Source organism: Humulus lupulus, chromosome 5, assembly GCF_963169125.1.
Source record: "Humulus lupulus chromosome 5, drHumLupu1.1, whole genome shotgun sequence".
Taxonomy (NCBI): Eukaryota; Viridiplantae; Streptophyta; class Magnoliopsida; order Rosales; family Cannabaceae; genus Humulus; species Humulus lupulus.
This window is the reverse complement of record NC_084797.1, coordinates 76,703,415-76,723,188: the sequence shown is the minus strand read 5'-3', so window position 1 is coordinate 76,723,188 and position 19,774 is coordinate 76,703,415. Positions and strand designations below refer to the sequence as shown.

Sequence of the window (19,774 nt, the reverse complement as noted above, 5' to 3'; positions counted from 1 at the left end):
TCATGTCCTCTTTTCTAGTAAAAGAATAAATCGACATTTATTATTTTAGATAATACATCCTCCTTACCGAGAAAGAAAAAAAGCCTTTCTTGGATTTTGTAAACTAAAGTATTTTAAGCTTCTTATCAATATAAGTTGCTTGAGACAAGGCCTAAGGATTGTTCTTTCAATCTTTATAGAATTGAATGTACAGAACATTCTTGGCTTTTCTAAATCCAATATTTAGAAATGTTCAACTAACTATTTCTTTTCTATTGACTATTACTCTACATCATTCCTAATGATTAGAACGTTTGTCAATATCAAGAATAAGAATTACAACAAAATCTTTTTCTGGTCGAGATCTTCAAATGATTTTGTCATGTCATCCATTCTTGTAAAGAATACTTAGACATCGATTTAAATTAATCTTATAATTCATGCATAAAGCAGTGGATAAGAGCCTGTAAACAGATTCAAGTTTGGTTGTAGTAAAAGGTATTTATTCAAGCAATAAATTATTCTTTCTGTTCATAGCCTTTGTATATTAACCTAACTTATAAAAGTTTGTACTTTCTTCTGTTCTCCTCTTCATCTTGAATATCCTACTTTAAATTGAAGTTCAATGAATTTTTGTTGGATGTTCAAGGATCCAGAGGTCATAGAATTCCAAATTCCATTTCTTGATTCATGGTGTTTCAACCATTGTTTTCTATAAAAACTCTTCATTTCATATACTAGTACGTGAATGAAGTATAGTTAGATTGTGCTACACACAATTTAACTATCTTTACATTTGTAATGAAGTAGTTACTAACTAAAGCTCCCACTACAAAAATGTTTTACAGAATTTGTGATATTCTTTGGTTTTATCATTGTTAATTATCAGTAACTCGCTTACTTAACTAGAAAATATAGTGATTATAATAATCATGCTTCATTAAAGTAGCATTTAAAGAGATACAAACTCTTTTGTAATCTTTTATGATTATTAAATTGTTTCACTAAATGACTTCATGGAAAAATTTCAATTTTTCATTCACACAACAACTTGTGAATCCCAACTTCTAAGTCAATGATGTTGTACAATCAAACATGTACATAGTATAACAAGTGTTAAAATTATAGAAATAATACAGACGATAATGACTACACATTGTCTATTTAATCTTATCTAATATGATTATATTCCATTTACAAAATGTTAATTATGCTTAGCATTCTAGTTGTATGTGAGTTGGGTTTGAATTCCAAGTTCACATGCAAACTACTTGAATTCCAAATTCAAGTTTAGACTTCCTTTTGATCAAATCAAACAAGTCTCTAAGTGACTTTACTTTGAATGTTGCATGAAAAATTTCTAGAAATTTTCTTTGTATTTGATCAAAGTTAAACATATCTAATATAAATGTCAATCAATATTGGCATACTATTTATTATCTCCTTTAGCTTTGAACATTAAAAGGATCAACATACATCTCTATGTATTAGTTAAATGATTATGTGATTTTTGAGTCTTTATTAGAGAAAGGTCTTTTGGTTTAACTTTAATTAACAGACTATATAAACAGGGAGAGAACCACTGAATGGTTGAAATAAAAGGTTGTCTTTTATTTGTTTTATGTGTCTAATTAATTATAAACCAATAAAAAATAATTCACATATGTGTTTCACTCATTCGGGGCTGGAATAAAATGTCTTATTAAATCTATGATTTGCAGAATAATGAATAATTCATAATTATCATTTATACTCATTGATGAAATAGGTGGAACAAGTATATTTAAAAAAAAAAAAATTGAATTTATTATTCAAAAGAAATACTAAACTTGTTCATTCATCAAATAAAGGAATCTAAAATTCTAGAACTACTTTAATACAAAGTTGAAAATGAAAAACTAATTTCCATGTCAGTTATCTCTTGGTCTACCAATCTGCAATCATTTTCTTGTTTTTCTTTCGCATTCTTTTCTTTTCTTGAATAATGCGTTCCTGAAAACAAGACAAAAATATGGTGGCGTAAAAAATTGAATCAACTATTCAAATATATTAAAAAGAGATGAGCAAATCATATTTACCCTTTCTTCTTGCAAACTTCTTAATTGATCAAAAGAATATATTTTGATCCTCTCTCATATCTCATATGTAGATTTGAGGTTCACATATCTCAATTTAAGATCGTCTAGCATAGTCTTTAGTACGCAATAGCGTGCCAAGTAATCAGATCTCATCCAACTCGTATATTTTTTATGACTATCATAATCAGATAAAGTTGATGGCTCATCTGGAGGTGCATCAATGGTTGCATCATACACCTTTAGTTCATCTAGAATTATGTGTATGTTTCTGTACCAAACATCTAGATTGTTGAAGTCTAAATGAAAAGTACTTAGGAAGCCACCACGAGGATTAACTGGTTCTTTCTCATTTTGAGGTTCTTGATCAGGATTAAGAGGATTAATCATAGTTGCTGGAATTAAATAAATAAAATATAATGAATTAAAACATATAATAAATATTAGATTTTACTTGGAAAAGTAAATATGATGCATGAATGCAACATATAAAAAACACATAAAAATATACTAATCCACGATAAATTAATTTGAAAAGTTAATGGACCACCTTAGGGTAGGTTAGACTAACCCCAAATTAATTTTGAGACAAATCTCAATTTCATAAGTGAAAACTTAAAAATGCATTTTTCTCTTTTGACTTATGAACTACTGCTAGTTTGGTCAAGATGCACTAGTCGTGCTCGAAAGCCTAGATACACTTTTGGAGTGTAACCCATTATTTTTAATCAATAACTTAACTCAAGAGTGTGCCTTAGGGTCAGTTAAACTTGAAATACATCACTAATTATATTCTCATAAGAGAAGTCAACCTTGAGATAAAATAAACATATTCGGAAGCCTTTCCTTAGGGAGGCCACAAACAGAGGCGACACGGGGCCCTTCTTATGCCTCTCGGTGTTCAACCAATAATGGAGACTGTAACGCCCTACTTCCTTAGAGTCGTTACTAAGTGAGTTAAAAATGTGCCATTAGCTCGCTAATCGAGGTTTTAGGTTAAAAGTGTAGCTAAACTGTAATAAAATTCATTTAAAGGCATTTGATAAGAAAATGTAGTCATTCATTGAAAACGTAAAGAGTTATACATTTGGGATCCCAAAAGACTGTTCAGAAAATACTTTACATCTCAAAATACATTCAAGGTCGACCTAAGCGACAAATAAACTATTACAGTATATTTTCCCAAAAATAACCCTAGCCGTGGCGGCCAGGCAGGCCGAACATGTACCCGTCGCTCCATGCTCTCCATACTCATGGTTGGTCAACCTTTCCTTTGCCCTTACCTGCACCATAGAGCACCCGTGAGCCGAAGCCCAGCAAGAAAGCTCAACACAAAGCAAATAACATATGCATATTCATCAACAACATATAACAAAGCAGCCAACATGCTAAACACATAGCGGCCATGCCATCCTAGGTACTCTACCAGGCCCCGAGTTTGCGGTCTCCACTGAGAGGATGACTCCAGCATCCTAGGAGGGTCTCGCCCTAACAGCCTGCACTTCGCGTGCTCAACACTATTCCCGGCCCTTTGCCGTACTCGGCTTCCTATCGTTCTCGGCCTTCACCGTTTCAAGCCTTCGTCGTTCCTGGCCTTTGCCGTTTATTCACAAATATGCATTACATAGCATAATATCAACAAATATTTAAACATATACTAAACATAAACAATAGGGCTACGCCCTGCAATTCAATCAATAGGGCCAAGCCCTGCAATACAAGTAATAGGGCCACACCCTTCTCTACGGGTACAACAGTTTTCTTACTTTTAATCGGAGTGCTAACAGTCAGGCAAGCAATCACGACTTTTGTGAACGATCCTCTCCTGAGTCCCAGCGGTATCCTAGTCACACACCACAAGTAACGTTCTCGTTACTACCTAATTTTATAATTGATCCCTGGAACCAATCACGTGCTCTTGGGACCTCCCATTTCCCCACACGGGGTGGTGAAATCGTCCCCCGAGCCCCTTGAGCCTAAGCCCTAAAAACACAAATTTAAGGGCCTCGAAAATGGCCTAGCACCGCTGCTTAGCCATACAGGCGCTGCAGCACCTAGTTAGGGTCCCCTGCCCTAGATCATCCCAGAGCCGCGGCTCGGAAGAATAGCGTTGCGGTGCTCCTATGCGAACCCAGAAAACTGGGTTTTTCCATCATTTTTCCCCGAGCCAAAACTCACCCAAGCCATGCCCCAAGTGTACCCAAGTCCCAAAGGGTCCCAAAACTCCAAATAACACCACATACACAACATATATGCATCAAAACCCAATCCAAAATCACACCTAAGCTCAATTTCAATCAATGGTTTAAAATTCTACAAAAACTTAAACCAAATCGGAAACTTTTCAAAACTTGATGGAATCCTTACCTTTAGATCAGAATTCGACCCTAAGCTGCCTTCAATGCCACTACAAGCTTCAGTCTTTAAATTCCCAAGCTTAAGTTCCTCAAAACTTCATCCCAAAACCCAAATTTAGATATCAATTTCACATTCCTCATAAACAACATAAAAGACCTAAACCACAGAAATGAAATCCTTACCTCCTCTTGAATTTCAAATTTCCTAAGGCTTGGTAGCTGTTAATCCTCCTCCACAACTTGATTCTACTCCCAATTCCTCAAAATCAAGCAGCCTAGTCTTAAGCTCTTCTTTCCTTCTTGAAGACTAGAACCCAAATGACCAAAAATCTCTAGAGAAGCCTAGAACGTGAAGGCTAACTTCAACTGTGGTTTATCTAGTTTGGAGCCTAAATGACCATTCCACCCCTCCTTCTAACTCACTTCTTTACTAAACCTCAAGAGCAGTGTTGATCCCAAAAGAGGGTGTTTTAATATTTAAACTCGCAAGTGCACGAATCGTTTCGGAATATAATGTTCATGTAAGTACGAGGTCAAACCCATGGGAGTTGACTAACATCAAAAGAAACTATTTCAAACAAAGCAAGAATATTCTAACCTAGTTCCAAATATTTGATGAGATTTTGTTTTTAGAAAAATAAAAGACAAGTAATAAAAAGATTTAAGATTAAATAGAAAAATGGTTTTCAAATGAGATATGTAAAATAAGATTATTAAGATATTAGAATCCACAAAATGCAAGTTCAATAGTATTTATAAGTATATTGATTCCCAAGTTTAGATATAGTTGAAATAAATCACACTATACTTTTTTTTCAAAATACATTTTCTATTCAAGCACAAGTTACTTTAAAAAAGGTAGGATTTTTCTTCACTTATATAAGATATAATTTCTAAGCATTAGTTGTGTTACAACCTAATGAAACTACAAAAAATCAAGGAGATTATGTTTAGGCAAAATATGATACTTATGCTCTAAGAATTAGATGTGAACAATTTAATGAAAAACATTTAATCAAAGAATATCATATTTTTGCATAATGAAGAACTAAGTGTAATATGCTTTAACAATCAACACTAGATGAAAAATGCATATCTTTGATAGAAAAATCCATAAACAATGTTGTACAAATGGGAAATCAACATACAACAAAAAATACTATCTAGTTACATTTTGCTTCATCATCATCTTAATAACCTTTGAAAAAGATTAGAAGCTCATAACTAGATAAAAATTACAAAATAACATACTTGACATGCTCTTCAAAAGATGAAAATGGTAGAGAGAAAATAATGAAAAGAAGAGAGAAATATGAAGTGTAGAAGAGGTTGAAAAAAAATGAAGAAGAAGAGCTCCCCAAATGGTCTTACAAGACTCTATTTATAGGGAAAATATGGAGATTAAATTAATCAAATTAAAATAAATAAATTGATTAATTTAATTGTGTTGGGAAGTGGTAGGATAAATAGAGTAAGTGTAAGAGTATTGGAAAGATGAAATGTTTGGTTTGGTAAAAGATTAGTGAAAAGCTAGGGTAAAAAAAATAAATTAGGAATGTTTATTTAGGTAAGAAAAATAGGGAAGAGTGAATTGATATTTGAGTGAAAAGAAAAAATATTGTGAAGAAAAATGTGACTTTTTGGTCTTTTTGGTGGCTGTTTGGTGCTGAAGGAGTGCTGGGCCGTGGAGCTGAATTGGGCCATGGCTGGGCGTTGATGGGCTTCAGCTTGTTGTGGGCTGTGTGATTGGGATCGAATGCTGGAGATGAGAATTGCTGAATTGTGAGGTGCTGGTGGCGTGACAGCTGGCGGGGGACTTGCTGAATGTGGTGGATTGGTGATAGCTGAAGGAAAATGGGTGGTCACGTTGGGGTGATTCGGCTGCTGAAGGCGTGAAGGCTCAAGTGTGCTGGGAAGAGAGGCTGCGCGTGGAGGTTGATGGCTGCTTGGAGGTGGGCCGGGCCTGGGCTTCAGGCCTGGCTGGGCAGTGGGCCTTGACACTTTTAATTCTCCTCTTTCAATTTTGCCATTTTTTCTTTCTTTTCTTTATTCTCCAAACACAACAAAGATACAACATAATTCCTACACCATAAAAAAAATTAAATCAAATAACAATCAAATATTTTCACTTATAAATAAATCATATTAATTATTTGAAAATACTTAATTAAAACTTAATTTAATTTATCAATAAAGATCAACAAAATTGCACTTTTATTTTACTTCTAACTAAACTACATTAATTACACATAATTTAAACTACAACATATTATAATAAAATATCTAAAAATATATAAAAATATAAAAAATTACAATAAGTCTAATAAATGTAAAATTACTTAAAAACTTAATAAATCAATTAAGAACTCAAGAACTAAGCAACAATTATCACATAAAAAGTGGTAAAATAACTCTATTTTGTAGACTTATCAAGCAGCCTAGTCCTTTCACTCTTTGCAAAAATACCACCTTCTACTTATTATTTCAGTAACAACACTAATTCTTAGGTTACTAGTAGTTACCAATCTCACAACTTAAGCACCAAAGTTGTGACTCTCTGCTAGCACTGCTGGATAGGATCTCCTCATGCCGGTAACATAGTACAAAGTGAAAAATCACACCCTCAACGGGTTCAAATTATAAATATGCCCCTAATAACCAAATGGGCCCATATGCATATTTAATTCACCTAATCATGCATTTCTAATCACATAATTATCGAATTCACATATTAACGCAATTAAATCAATTACTGCCCTCCTGACACACTAATTGTAATGACCCAACTAATTCTAGACTTTGGACCATTAATAACTACTATACATAGGCACTAATCTTAAGAAAACATACATACGAAATAGTTATAACTTTATTAAAAACTGTAAAGCAAAGGTTAAAGTACATAAAAATTCAGGGTAGGATATGGGATCCTATTGTTTGAAAATAAAACATAACTTAAATCTTAAATAAATTTGTTACAAGATCAGGTGCGAAAAATACTTAGATTATATAATTGAAATGACTAAAAACAACTTCGTCCTCGAATTGTTCACGCAATCCACCGAATCCATTCTTCCTCAATACACAATCCCAAGTCGCCAAGAATCTTTCCGCCACCATAACTATTTTCCTGCACATATAAAATAAAGGAATGAGCCTAATGCCCAGTAAGAAAAATCTACTAAAAGCATGGAACATAAACTATAAACATATAACATATACTATAAACATATATCACAATTCTAACCCATGTACATGGTAATCATTGAGGTTTGCTAACTAAGAAACTATAAGCCTCAAAATACAATGAGGTTTGCTAGCTAAGCAACTATAAGCCCCAAGAACATAAAAGTGTTGGGGTTTGCTATTTAAGCCACTATAAGCCCCAAAACATATATATCATAACATATAAAAACATATCATAACGCAACATATTATAGCATAATCATATAAGCATATGATAACTATCCTATTTTCCTTACCAATACTGGGATGTGAGAACAAGGACGGGAGTTTGGAACACTCCTAAAACCAATAATAGAAAAGTGAGTATTTCTAAAAGAAAAGATGAAAAGAAATGAACTAAAACCACCGAGAAGATACTTACCAACAAGAAACCTCAAGTTCAAAGATCTTAAATGCCTAACCAAGAATGGAAAATATTGAGTTAGGATTTGAGTAGAGAAAAACTATAAAAACTAATGAAACATACATAAATGAACTAGGAATAGGAATACCTTTGAATGCACTATAACCGAACTACACGTTGATATCGAAAAACACACTATTAACCTTGCTTCCCAAGTGTTTAATAAGCTTAAGATGATAAAGCTTATAACCCCAACACCTAGTGTTTAACACTCTAAAGTAAACCTAGCTGCTTGAAGGCTTTGAACTCAGCTTGAAGAATGAAAGAAATGGTTGGGTACTAGGTCCTATTTCTAGAGTTCAAGAATGAAAAGATCTTCTTTTAGCTTGAATAAAAATAATTACTATTTAATTGAAAAACATTTGAATAATCGTTCAGCAGAGGCTTAAGACTCGATCAAAAGATTCTAAGGCTAGCTAAGAGGTTATGGGTTGAATTGAGCTCGGTTTCAAAATTATTCAAAAATATTGCCCTAGAGCCGATATATCGCCCATGGTAGGCGATATATCGACTGGGCTTATATTTTCGAGACTCGTCGAAGTGTTTGTGTGAAGTTACATGTTTTTTGTATTCCCCGAGTGGCGATATATCGACCCCTAGAGCTGCGATATATCGGCATACGCTAAAGTATTATACACGTAATTGAAATTTTTCAGCCTAATTTGAATTGAGTAAACAGCTTTGACTGAGTCCTATAACGATTTCAAAGCTGCTAGCAGACTCTGGAGTTTTCAAATATTCCTTTTATAAAACTATTCCTCAAAAGTACTTAATTTCTTAATAAACATGCACACGACAAGTGTCATTTTCTTATTGGGTCTATCTAAACCTTATAGTATAATAAATATCATCTTCATAATCAACTATATTAATCAAACCTTATGTTATAATTAATATTCTTAAACTATAGGTGTTTATCCAAAAAACAAATGTTGATGACGTGGCAAGAATTTTTGACACGTGGCCGAACACGTGGTAGAGATATTGCTCGCCTATCGACCAGTAATATTTATGCATGCGAAGTTCAAGTTTTATATACGACCAGACTGGTCGTATACTCCGTGCATTTATGTAAAGATCTGTACAGTTGTAATGATATTCGAGAATATCTCTTCATTATGACCGGAAGATCTGTTTATTAAGGAAATATATTATCATTCGATTCATGTAATCCTTCTTGAGCCTATAAATACATAAGAAATAGCTCAAGGAGGGGATCTTTTGCTCTTTTTCATAATTGTATTACTATTATCCATCGTTTGTATTGTTTTCTTCTTCTAAGGTTTGTGAAACTCAGGAACTCTAGTTCTTTGATCACACCTTTGGAGCTCAATACTAATAATAGTATCAAGTGGACGTAGGTTATTACCAATCACTGGGGCCGAACCACTATAATTCTCTATGTCCTTTATTTTCCATTATATCATTTTCTCAAGCTCTATATTATTTTTCTGTCATTTTCTAGACTCCGTGTCGTTGACCAAAACTAGGGTCAACATTCTGGTGCTTTAAGTTAGAGAGTCGAACTCAAGAAGATCTAATGGAAAAAACTATCAAGAAGACTGGCAAGTGCAAAAGATGCTGATACTCTGAACATAGTGTCGGTCGAGAGACTTTCCGAACTAAGCATCCAAGCAGCAGAAACCACTCTGGTCATCCAGATGGCGGATACATGGATGGCACCATATGTAGAGTATCTGTCAAGCGGCGTGCTGCCAGCGGACAGAAACAAAGCTAGGACCCTTCAGCGGCAAGCTGCTAGGTATATCCTGGTCGATGGAATCCTGTACCGAAGGGGATACTCACGGCCACTTCTCAGATGTATTACAAAGGAGAAAGCCAAAGAGTTAATGAAAGAGGTACACGAAGGTTTTTGCGGGGACCACGCAGGGGGAAAAGCCTGTCAAAAAAGATCCTAAGGCAGGGATATTTCTGGCCAACCATGAATGAAGACTCAATGGAGTTCGTGCGAAGATGTGACAAGTGTCAGAGATTTTCTAAAATCCCACGAGCAGCTCCCAACGAGTTAAAGCAGATGCAGAGTCCATGGCCTTTCGCAGTTTGGGGAATAGATCTAATCGGATATTTGCCTACAGGAAAAGGTGGTGTAAAGTATTCAGTGGTTGTCATTGACTACTTCACCAAATGGGCCGAAGCTGAGCCACTCGTGACCATAACGACCAAGAAAGTGCTTGATTTCGTAGTAAAAAACATCATCTGTCGATATGGATTACCAAAGAAGATAGTCTCAGATAATAGCACCCAGTTTGACAGTGATCTATTCACGGACTTCTGCAAACGTCACGATATTATCAAAAGCTTTTCTTCAGTCGCTCATCCCCAGGAGAATGGGCAAGTCGAAGTAGTTAACAAAACGCTGAAGGATACCCTAAAGAAAAGACTCGAAGAAGCTAAGGGAGCGTGGCCAGAACAGTTGCCTGAAGTCCTTTGGTCGTACAGAACTTCCCACCGAATAGCAACAGGTCATACCCCGTTTTCCTTAGCATACGGATATGAAGCCATGTTGCCTATTGAGTTGGATCCACCCTCACACCACAGATTAACATACGACCAGGACTCTAACAGCCAGCTACTGATGGAATCCTTGGACTCGATTGATGAAAGGCGTGAACAAGCCCAGCTCAGAGTAGCTGCGTACTAGCAGAAGGTCGCCCGGTATTTCAACTCTAAATTGCAAGAAAGGAAATTCAATGTTGGAGATCTTGTACTCCGAAGAGTTTTCCTTAACACCGCGACCAAGCTGCTGGAGTACTCGGGCCAAATCGGGAAGGGCCTTACCAAATTGATGAAGTCCTTCACCCAGGCACTTATAAACTTGCACACTTAAACAGAGATCTCGTTCCTCGCTATTTGAATGGAGAACACCTGCGCAAGTATTATCAATGAACAATTCTTCTTAAAGAATTGGCTTGTATAAAATTTACTTTTTACAAGTTTTGGAAAAATGTAAGATCTTATTGATCGCTCGTAAAGACATGTTTAGTCCATTTCTTACGAGAAATAAAAGGGACTGTGCTCAGCCAGTCATTTCTTGCCAACTATTTTATTTATTACAAGTATTTGCTCATTACGTGTGTTGTTTTTCTGTATTATAATTCTAATCATATTGCTACGAGCAGTAATGTTCGAACAGGTTCTAGTCAAGGCAAGTGACCAAGGACCTAAAGCTCCCCGATCACTTGGGGGACATACAAGGTACAAGTAAGCAAAGCATATCGTTAAAAGGTATGTAAACACATGAGCAAAATAAGTGAAAGCATGCTAGGGCACTTAGAGTATTTTTCAAAATTTTGATATTTTGTTAAATCAAACCAAAGTGCTATGCTAAGTTCAGTCATGCGAACATATAGATGTTATAATAATATGTAAATATATTATAATATCAAAGCGAATCCTTTTACACCGCAAGCAGTAACTGCTTGGATGTAATTGTTCAAATAAAAGTAAAAGCTGCCCATGCAACAAACCAAAAAATTATATTGTTTTTACATTATGACCTGTAGGTCGTGTAGTTAAAAAAAGAAGAAAAAAACATAAAGAGAAAAGACTAAGGAGCTTGAGGAGCTGGAGGATCCTGGGGAAGATTCTGGTCGACAGCACTCGCAGCCTCGTTGTCTACACCGTCCATCCCAGCGGCCAGTGAGATTTTGGGGGAAGCAGGGACCCTCGATCTTTCTTCCTCAGCCAACTGAGTCGCACAGCGAGCAAGCTCGGCATCCCTCGCATTCTCGAGAAGGTAGTCAAAGTTGGCACCCTGATTGTGCTTCCAGAAATCATAGAAGCATCTCAGAGTGGCATTCTTGTTCCTTTCCAAGTTGCCGGTGTTGGTCTTCTCCAACTCCTCAACCCGACCCTCCAGAGTTATGGTCTCCTGCCTGCTCGTGATCAAGTCCAGCTCGAGCTGTTTGGCCGCTTTGTAGTTAAAGCGGTTGGACTCCTTGTATTGGTCCCTCTGCTCGCGGGATTTCTCTAGAGACTTCAACTTCTCCTCCAACTCCTTAGCCAGTTGGGCCTTTTCCTCAACCACCGCCGCCAGCTGATCAGCATGTTTAGCCTCAGCAACTTTGAGTTCATCCTCGTGTTGTTGCTCCGAAGTCCTGGCCTGCTCGGTGACAGCACCCAGGCAGATGCGGCCGGCAGTAAGGGTTAGTGTTGAGTCTAGTTTTTGTTATGTTTTGGTGATGTTTTTAGTAGTCTTTTATTTCGTTTTTCTTTCATTTAGTGCGGGTTTATGCTTTGTTTGTTTGTCTTTGTGAATATCAGGAAGAATTGAGCATGTGGAAGAAAATTCCAAAGAAAGGGAAGAAATAACCAAGTTTTTCATCATATGTTGATAAAGAATGGTTCTCAACACAATTTGGAAGTGTTGGTGAAATTTTGGGATGAAAACTTGAAGAATTAAGAAATCCCTTAAGAGCCACGGCATGAGCAAATTGGAGCCGCGGCTAGGGGGGAAACAGAAGCATTGTTTTTTAAGGAAATCCTCGGGCCGCGGCATGGCTATAGAGAGTCGCGGCATAGATGGGCATTTTGCCCAGAACTCGTCGATGCGGGCCGCGGCATGGCTTTAGAGGGCCGCGGCATGGAGAGGGATTTTTGCCCAGGAATTTGGACACGGGCCGCGGCATAGTGTATGTAGAGCCGCGGCCCGCCTCTTTAAAATTTGAAATCCTAGGTTTTAATATGGCGAAAAAGAAGAGAGAAGGAAGGTACGGACGAGGGAGAGAAGGGCTGGTTTTGAAGACTCAAGCTTAGAGTATTTTTACATGTTTTTCTTCTTCCTGATGTTATTCTTAATTTCTGTTGTGATTGGCACTATGGCTATGAACTAATTTTCTGTTTAGGATGTTTAATTGAATCACTTGAATCTCTGTTATGAACTAATGCAATTTTAATATTCTTCTTCTTCAATTCCATATAACCTGTTCTTATAGATTGATTATTGGTTGGCCATCTTTAGTCATTTACATATGTTTTTAAGTCAAAATCTGATAAGTGAGATTTAATTCTGCTGTGGTTATATTGGACATAATTCTAATTTAGAACGAAAGTATCTGAATTAATTGTGTAACTGTTATTAAGTTGTTGAGATTAATGCTACCTGTGTGGTTCAATTTACCATAGAAATATAGGAAATTGTCACCTAGGTTGAGTTTATAATTCATAGTATGATTATAGGCTGCTGTATCAACTTGTTAATTGAATTAGGTAAAAAGAAGAAGAATTCACACTTTGCATTAGAGAATAATAGGGAGGATAGTTGATGAGATTGAATATCCTAATTGTTTCTCAGTGATTAAATTAAATTTTTTTCCATTAGTTGTTATTCCATTCAATTTTCAATTATTGGTTCTGCAATTTATAGTTTCTTTTGTTGTATTTACAAAAATCAAGAATTTCAATTCATCAAATAGAACAAGAAATTAATTGACTGGTAATTGATAAATCAGTCCTTGAGGACGATACTTGGTTTTACCATTTTATTACGAGTTTGCGACTGTGTGCACTTGCATAGCAAAAATATCGCAACAGTTAGCATGCCCTGCAGTCAGAACAGAAGTTAGACAAGCAGTAAACTAAAGAAGACCTGTTTCCACAAAATAAGATGACTTACACTGGTGAACTCGTTCAAGGCACGGTTCAGAATTGGGTCAACTCCCAGCGTCTCCGTAGCAGCCATTGCCTCTCGGCAGTGTTCGTGCTTCGTGATCTTACTGATCGTCTCCTTGATCAGTATAAAGGCACGACCAACCATCTCATTCCCAGTTGAAGCAGGATCAACCTGCTGAGGTTGGTCAGTCGGGGCCACAGGAGAAGGAGTCGATCCGGCTGCAGCAGAAGGAGTCTGCTGCTCGTGGGGAGAAGGTGGAGTCGTGGTGGCAGAGGGCCTTTCCTCCGAAGGGCCTGTGTTCCGGGCATTCTTCGCCTGGGGCGCTTTGCTGCTCTCCCCGGGGTGTCTCTTACTAGTTTTCTTCTTACCTGGAGGAGTCGCGACAGCCTCTGGAGTGCTGTAGAGGTCGAACACATTGGCGGAGTCCATGTCTGAAAAGCAAGAACAAAGTCGAACAGTGAGATAGCATGAATGATTAAGTACATTACATTAGAAAAAAAGAAAAAAAGGATTGCAAAGTCAAATACCCGAGCTATTATTACTGGTCGCTACACTACAGACTCTACTAGTCTTATACTCATTCTTTGACATGAAGAAGTCTGGCCCGAAATTTGGAGCATATTTAAAATTTTCGTCCCCATCAAAAAGATGACAGGGAATTGGCAAAGTGTCTAAAAGCGAAATAACTGTACCATTGCCATCCGACGAATTGTCAGAGAGGTCGACTAGCTCGGTGGCCTTCTTCTTCCCTTTCCCCAAGGGGGTCGAGGGCCTCTCTGCTGGAGGACTGCCAGCAGGTTCCCTGATCATGACCCTAGTCAGTCTCCTCCGAGGAGGTGACGCTGGAGGTTGCTTCTCGGGTTCCTCCTCGGCGCAGGCACTCCCTTCTGAGGGCCCTCTCGTGTCCAGTTGAGGGGCCCAGAGGCCAACTAACCTAAGGTTAGCCTCTGTAACCAGATTCTTGATACTCTTTTCAGCATCAGTCATGCTGGCTAGAAGCGCCGATCTCAACTCCATGTCTGGAGTTGGGTTTGGTCGCAGCCATGGGCCTGGAAGTCATTAACAGTTTAAGACATTGTGGAGGAGAACACTAAGTGAAGAAGTCAGCCAGTGATAGGAAAGTTTTACCTCCTCGTGCGAAAGCCAGGTTGTCCGCGACCATGTCAGCAGTAATGAAGTACTCGTGATAGTACCTCCCCACGTTTGAGATGTGGGTTGTGTCAGCCAGGAAAGTGCGCCCGGTTTCCTGATGACAGAAGTGGAAGAACCCCGTGCCTTCTTGGTTGGGGTTAGATTTGAGGTCGAACATGTAGTTGACCTCATGAGGCGATGGCACGGGCCATTTCTTTTGGCTGTACAGTATATAGAGTGCAGCGAGCATCCTATATCTGTTTGGGGTTATTTGAAAGGGGAAACTCCAAAATAGTTGGCCACCCCCTGAAAAAATGAGTGAAGAGGCAAGGTAGCCCCTGCCTCGATATGAAACCTCAACCAGGCGCTGAAGGCGCCTCCGAGCAGATTCACCCTTTGGTCTGGTTTGGGTCTGACTAAGGTCACCCCTGGGAGACCGTATTTCCTTAAGTAATTGGCGATCATTCTGATCGTCACCCTGCTTTCAGAAACTACATACCACTCAACATCCGGCTGAATGGTGTGTCGAGGGCGGGCATGTCTTTGGATGTTAGGGTCGGGAGCATTTAGTAGCTTAATTTGTCTATCTCAGGTGAATTTTGGTATATGCGTGGCAGAAAAGGAAAAGACACACTTGTTCCTCTGAATCCTAAGATTGAAAAGTCTTGCAATCAAATCAGAAAGAACAAGAGAGAGGCCCAGAAATCTGTGAAGATGGCACAGAATGACGGGGATGGCAGGAATGTTCTAACTCCTGGAGTTGTACAAAGGGTTCAGGCTCAGACCAATGCTGAGAGGAGCCTGAGAGATTATGTGCTACCCACTCTGACAGGAGTACAAAATAGTATACGCCCACCAGCTGTAGAGACCAACAACTTTGAAATAAAGCCCGCTATTCTACAAATGGTGCAGTCCTCTGTGCAATTCAATGGGTTGCCTTCTGAAGATCCTCACACCCATTTGTCCAATTTTCTGGAGTTGTGTGGAACCTTCAAATATAATGGGGTGAGTGATGACGCAATCAAGCTTAGGCTTTTCCCATTTTCTCTAAGGGACAGAGCTAAAAGTTGGCTGAACTCTCTGCAGCCAAACTCTATTGTCACCTGGCAAGATCTAGCTCAGAAATTTTTGTCCAAATTCTTCCCTCCGTCCAAAGCTGCTAAATTGAGGGGAGAGATAAATAACTTTTGCCAGAATGACGGAGAGTCACTGTATGAAGCTTGGGAACGGTTTAAGGAACTCCTGAGAAGATGTCCTCATCACGGCATTGAACAGTGGATGCTAGTACAGAATTTCTACAATGGTTTATGTCCTACAACCAGAACCATTATTGATGCTGCAGCAGGTGGCACTTTTATGAGCAAGAGCGCAACTGGTGCTTATGAGCTGCTAGAGGACATGGCCACAAACAATCATCAATGGTCTGAGGAAAGATCATCAGGAGTTAGAAAGGTAGCTGGGGTGCATGAGCTGGATGCAATCACTGCTCTAACAGCGCAAGTAGCCTCTCTGACAAAGCAGTTACAACAAAGCAGTGTATCTGCTAATGCGGTTCAGATGGCAGTGAGGTGTGAAATGTGTGGTGGTGCTCATTCTGTCGATCAGTGCCCTATCTGTATGAATAATAACACCCCAATGGATCATGCCCAAGTTCAAGCGGTGGGAAACTTTCAAAGGCCACTCAATAATCCATTCTCCAACAACTACAATCCTGGGTGGCGAAATCATCCCAATTTTTCGTGGAAGAATAATCAAGGCCAACAACCTCAGTTTCAGGGCCAATTTCAGAATAACACGCCTCAGCCACCTATGAATCAAGCTTTGTCATCACAACAGCCTAGGCCTCAACAATCAATGCCTCAACCTGAGAGGCCTAATGAACTGCAAGCTTCCTTGTTGACTCTTACTAATACTCAGACTCAATTTATGACTGAGACCAGATCCTCTATTCGAAACCTTGAGACACAGGTTGGGCAGTTGGCCAATTTGCTCAATAACAGACCCCAGGGAAACTTGCCTAGTAATACTGAAGTCAACCCCAAGGAGCAAGTTCAGGCAATTACTCTGAGGAGTGGGAAGCAAACTGAGTAGCCTAGACCTCCACAGGCAATGGTTCAGAATAAAGAGATGGGTGAACAGTCTGATTCAGAAAGGGTTACTGAAGACCATCAGCAGTCAGAACAGAGTCTGCCAGTTGTTATTGAGCAGCCAGTTAGAGTTCCATACCCTCAGAGGCTTAGAAAGACTACACTTGATAAACAGTTTTCTAAGTTTCTGGAGGTGTTTAAAAAGCTGCACATAAACATTCCTTTTGCTGAGGCCTTGGAGCAGATGCCTAGTTATGTTAAGTTCATGAAGAAGATTCTGTCAAAGAAAAGGAGAATGGAGGACTATGAGACTGTAGCACTCACTGAAGAGTGCAGCGCGATTTTACAAAGGAAATTACCCCAAAAGCTGAGAGATCCGGGGAGTTTCACCATACCTTGCACCATTGGCAAGTTTGAATGTAAGCACGCCTTATGTGATCTGGGGGCAAGTATCAATCTGATGCCCTTATCTGTGTTTAAAAGACTTAGTTTGGGGGAGGCAAAACCAACAACTGTCACTTTACAGCTTGCAGACCGATCGTTAACACATCCACGAGGTATTATTAAGGATGTTCTTGTGAAGGTAGATAAGTTCATATTTCCAGCTGACTTTATTGTTCTGGACATGGAGGAGGACACAGATGTCCCAATTATTCTTGGTAGGCCATTTCTAGCTACAGGCCAAGCTCTTATTGATGTTCACAAAGGAGAGCTTAAGCTTAGAGTTCAAGGAGATGAGGTGGTCTTTAATGTCTTCAAGTCTATGAAGTATCCGGTGGCTAGTGACAGTTGCTTTAGTGTGGATGTGATAGAAAAGGCAGTCTCCAAGAGAAGGATGAGCAGTGATGCCTTAGAGGCAGTATTATTGGGTGATGAGGGCGATGATGATGATGATGCTGAGATCAGAGAATGTGTAAACTGGATAAACTCCTTCTTACCATATTGGAAGAAGTTTCAAGAATTAGCAGATGCGACTGATAAACCGCTAACCTCCATTCAGCAGCCACCGCCGTTGGAATTAAAGGTCCTCCCAGATCACTTGCGCTATGCTTATTTGGGAGAGAATGAAACTTTACCTGTCATTGTGTCAGCTGGCCTGTCAAAGGTAGAATTGGAGAAACTGTTGAGGGTTCTAAGGGAGCATAAATTGGCCATTGGGTGGACCTTGACAGATATTAGAGGAATCAGCCCATCGACAGTGATGCATAAAATTTTATTGGAGGAGAATAGCAAGCCATCCATAGAGGCCCAGAGAAGACTTAATCCAGCTATGAAGGAAGTAGTATTGGAGCAGATTCTTAAGTGGTTGGATGTTGGGGTAATCTACCCAATTTCTGATAGCACATGGGTGAGCCCTGTTGTAACGCCCTACTTCCTTAGAGCCGTTACTAAGTGAGTTTTAAGACAAAACAGTGCAATGAACTCGCTAACCGAGGTTTTGAAACAAAAGTGTGACTAATAAAAAATTAAGGCTGTAATCTTTGAAAATGCGTCGTTTCATTAAAACTTCTATTATTAAACATTTGGGATCCCAAAATAAGGTTTGAAAACTAATTACATCTTGAAATAAGGTTATAGTTGAGAAATCATAAAATCATAGATTATTACAGCCATTTTCGAATAAACCCCCAACCAAAGCAGTCGGGCAGGCCAAACATGTACGTGTCGCTTCACGCTCTCCGTACTCATGGTTGGTTGACTCAGTCTTTGCCCTACCTGCAACACGGAGCACCCGTGAGCCGAAGCCCAGCAAGAAAACTCATGCAGAACATAACATATGCAATGTATACAGTTTATCATAACAGATAATCCACAAATAAACAAGTCAACCATTAGACTAAGCAAACACGGCCATGCCGCCTCAGAAACCTTACCAAAGCCCTGGGGTATCGGTTCTCACCGTAAGGATAACTCATGTATCCCTTGGGTCCCACCCTGAATATAGCATAACACATGTATCCACCGGGCCCCGCCCTGACTATAGCATCCCATGTGCTGTGTGTTACTTTCGGCCCCACGGCCGCCCCGGCCTACGCCGTACTCGGCCCTTGCCGTTCATTTCATCATAATCACACATATAGTACATTCGAAACAATCATTCACACACATCATGATTCATTTAAGGTTAAACATTTGCACATAATACAATCTGGGACCATGCCCTAATCTCGGGTGTCACGGTTTTCTTACCTTAATTCCAAATGCTTTAAATAGAAAAATGACGGCCCCCGAGCACGATCCACTTCCCGAGCTCTAGCTTAACACCTAGTAACAACCAAGATAATGGATACCAATAAGATAAATCTCAAATGAGTTTCTAAACCAAGTTCTAGTCCCCGGAACATTGAACTTCACCAAAAATATAAAAAGATTCAATCCCGAGCACCCGTGGTTAAATTCCCAAGCCTAAATTCTCAAAATCCCAAAATTCCTTAAGCGCCGCGGCATGGCCCAACCATGCCGCGGCATGGCCCCCAAACAGGGCCACAAAAATGCCCAGAAACAGGTAAGGGCCGCGGCCCGCCCTCCATCCTCAGCACATCTTAGCCTTCAAGGGCCGCGGCCCTCCAAGAACCATGCCGCAGCCCGACCCTTCGAACCCAGAAAACCCACCATTTTCAAGCTTAAAACCTCACCTTAAGCCATCCCAAAGCTCCCAATTCAAAACCAATTAATAATCACAACATTAGGATGGTTTAAACAACATAATTCCACCAAAAATCCAACCTAACACTCACCAAAATCCCAATTCCAAATTTATGAAATTTCAAACCTGAAACTCAAAACCAACCATGGAATTCTCAATTTCAACCATCAAACTTTAATTTAAACCTTACCTCAGTTGTAGAATCGTTTCCCAAAGG

The 19,774-nt window shown here is 38.9% G+C and overlaps 1 non-coding gene across 1 annotated transcript; it reads right to left on the bottom strand.

Annotated features, from left to right (window-relative positions):
• Window positions 1–15,984: 15,984 nt before the first annotated feature.
• Window positions 15,985–16,091, bottom strand: LOC133781154 (small nucleolar RNA R71). Its single transcript, XR_009869948.1, has one exon. It is a non-coding gene; the product is annotated as a small nucleolar RNA R71 (small nucleolar RNA).
• Window positions 16,092–19,774: the final 3,683 nt, after the last annotated feature.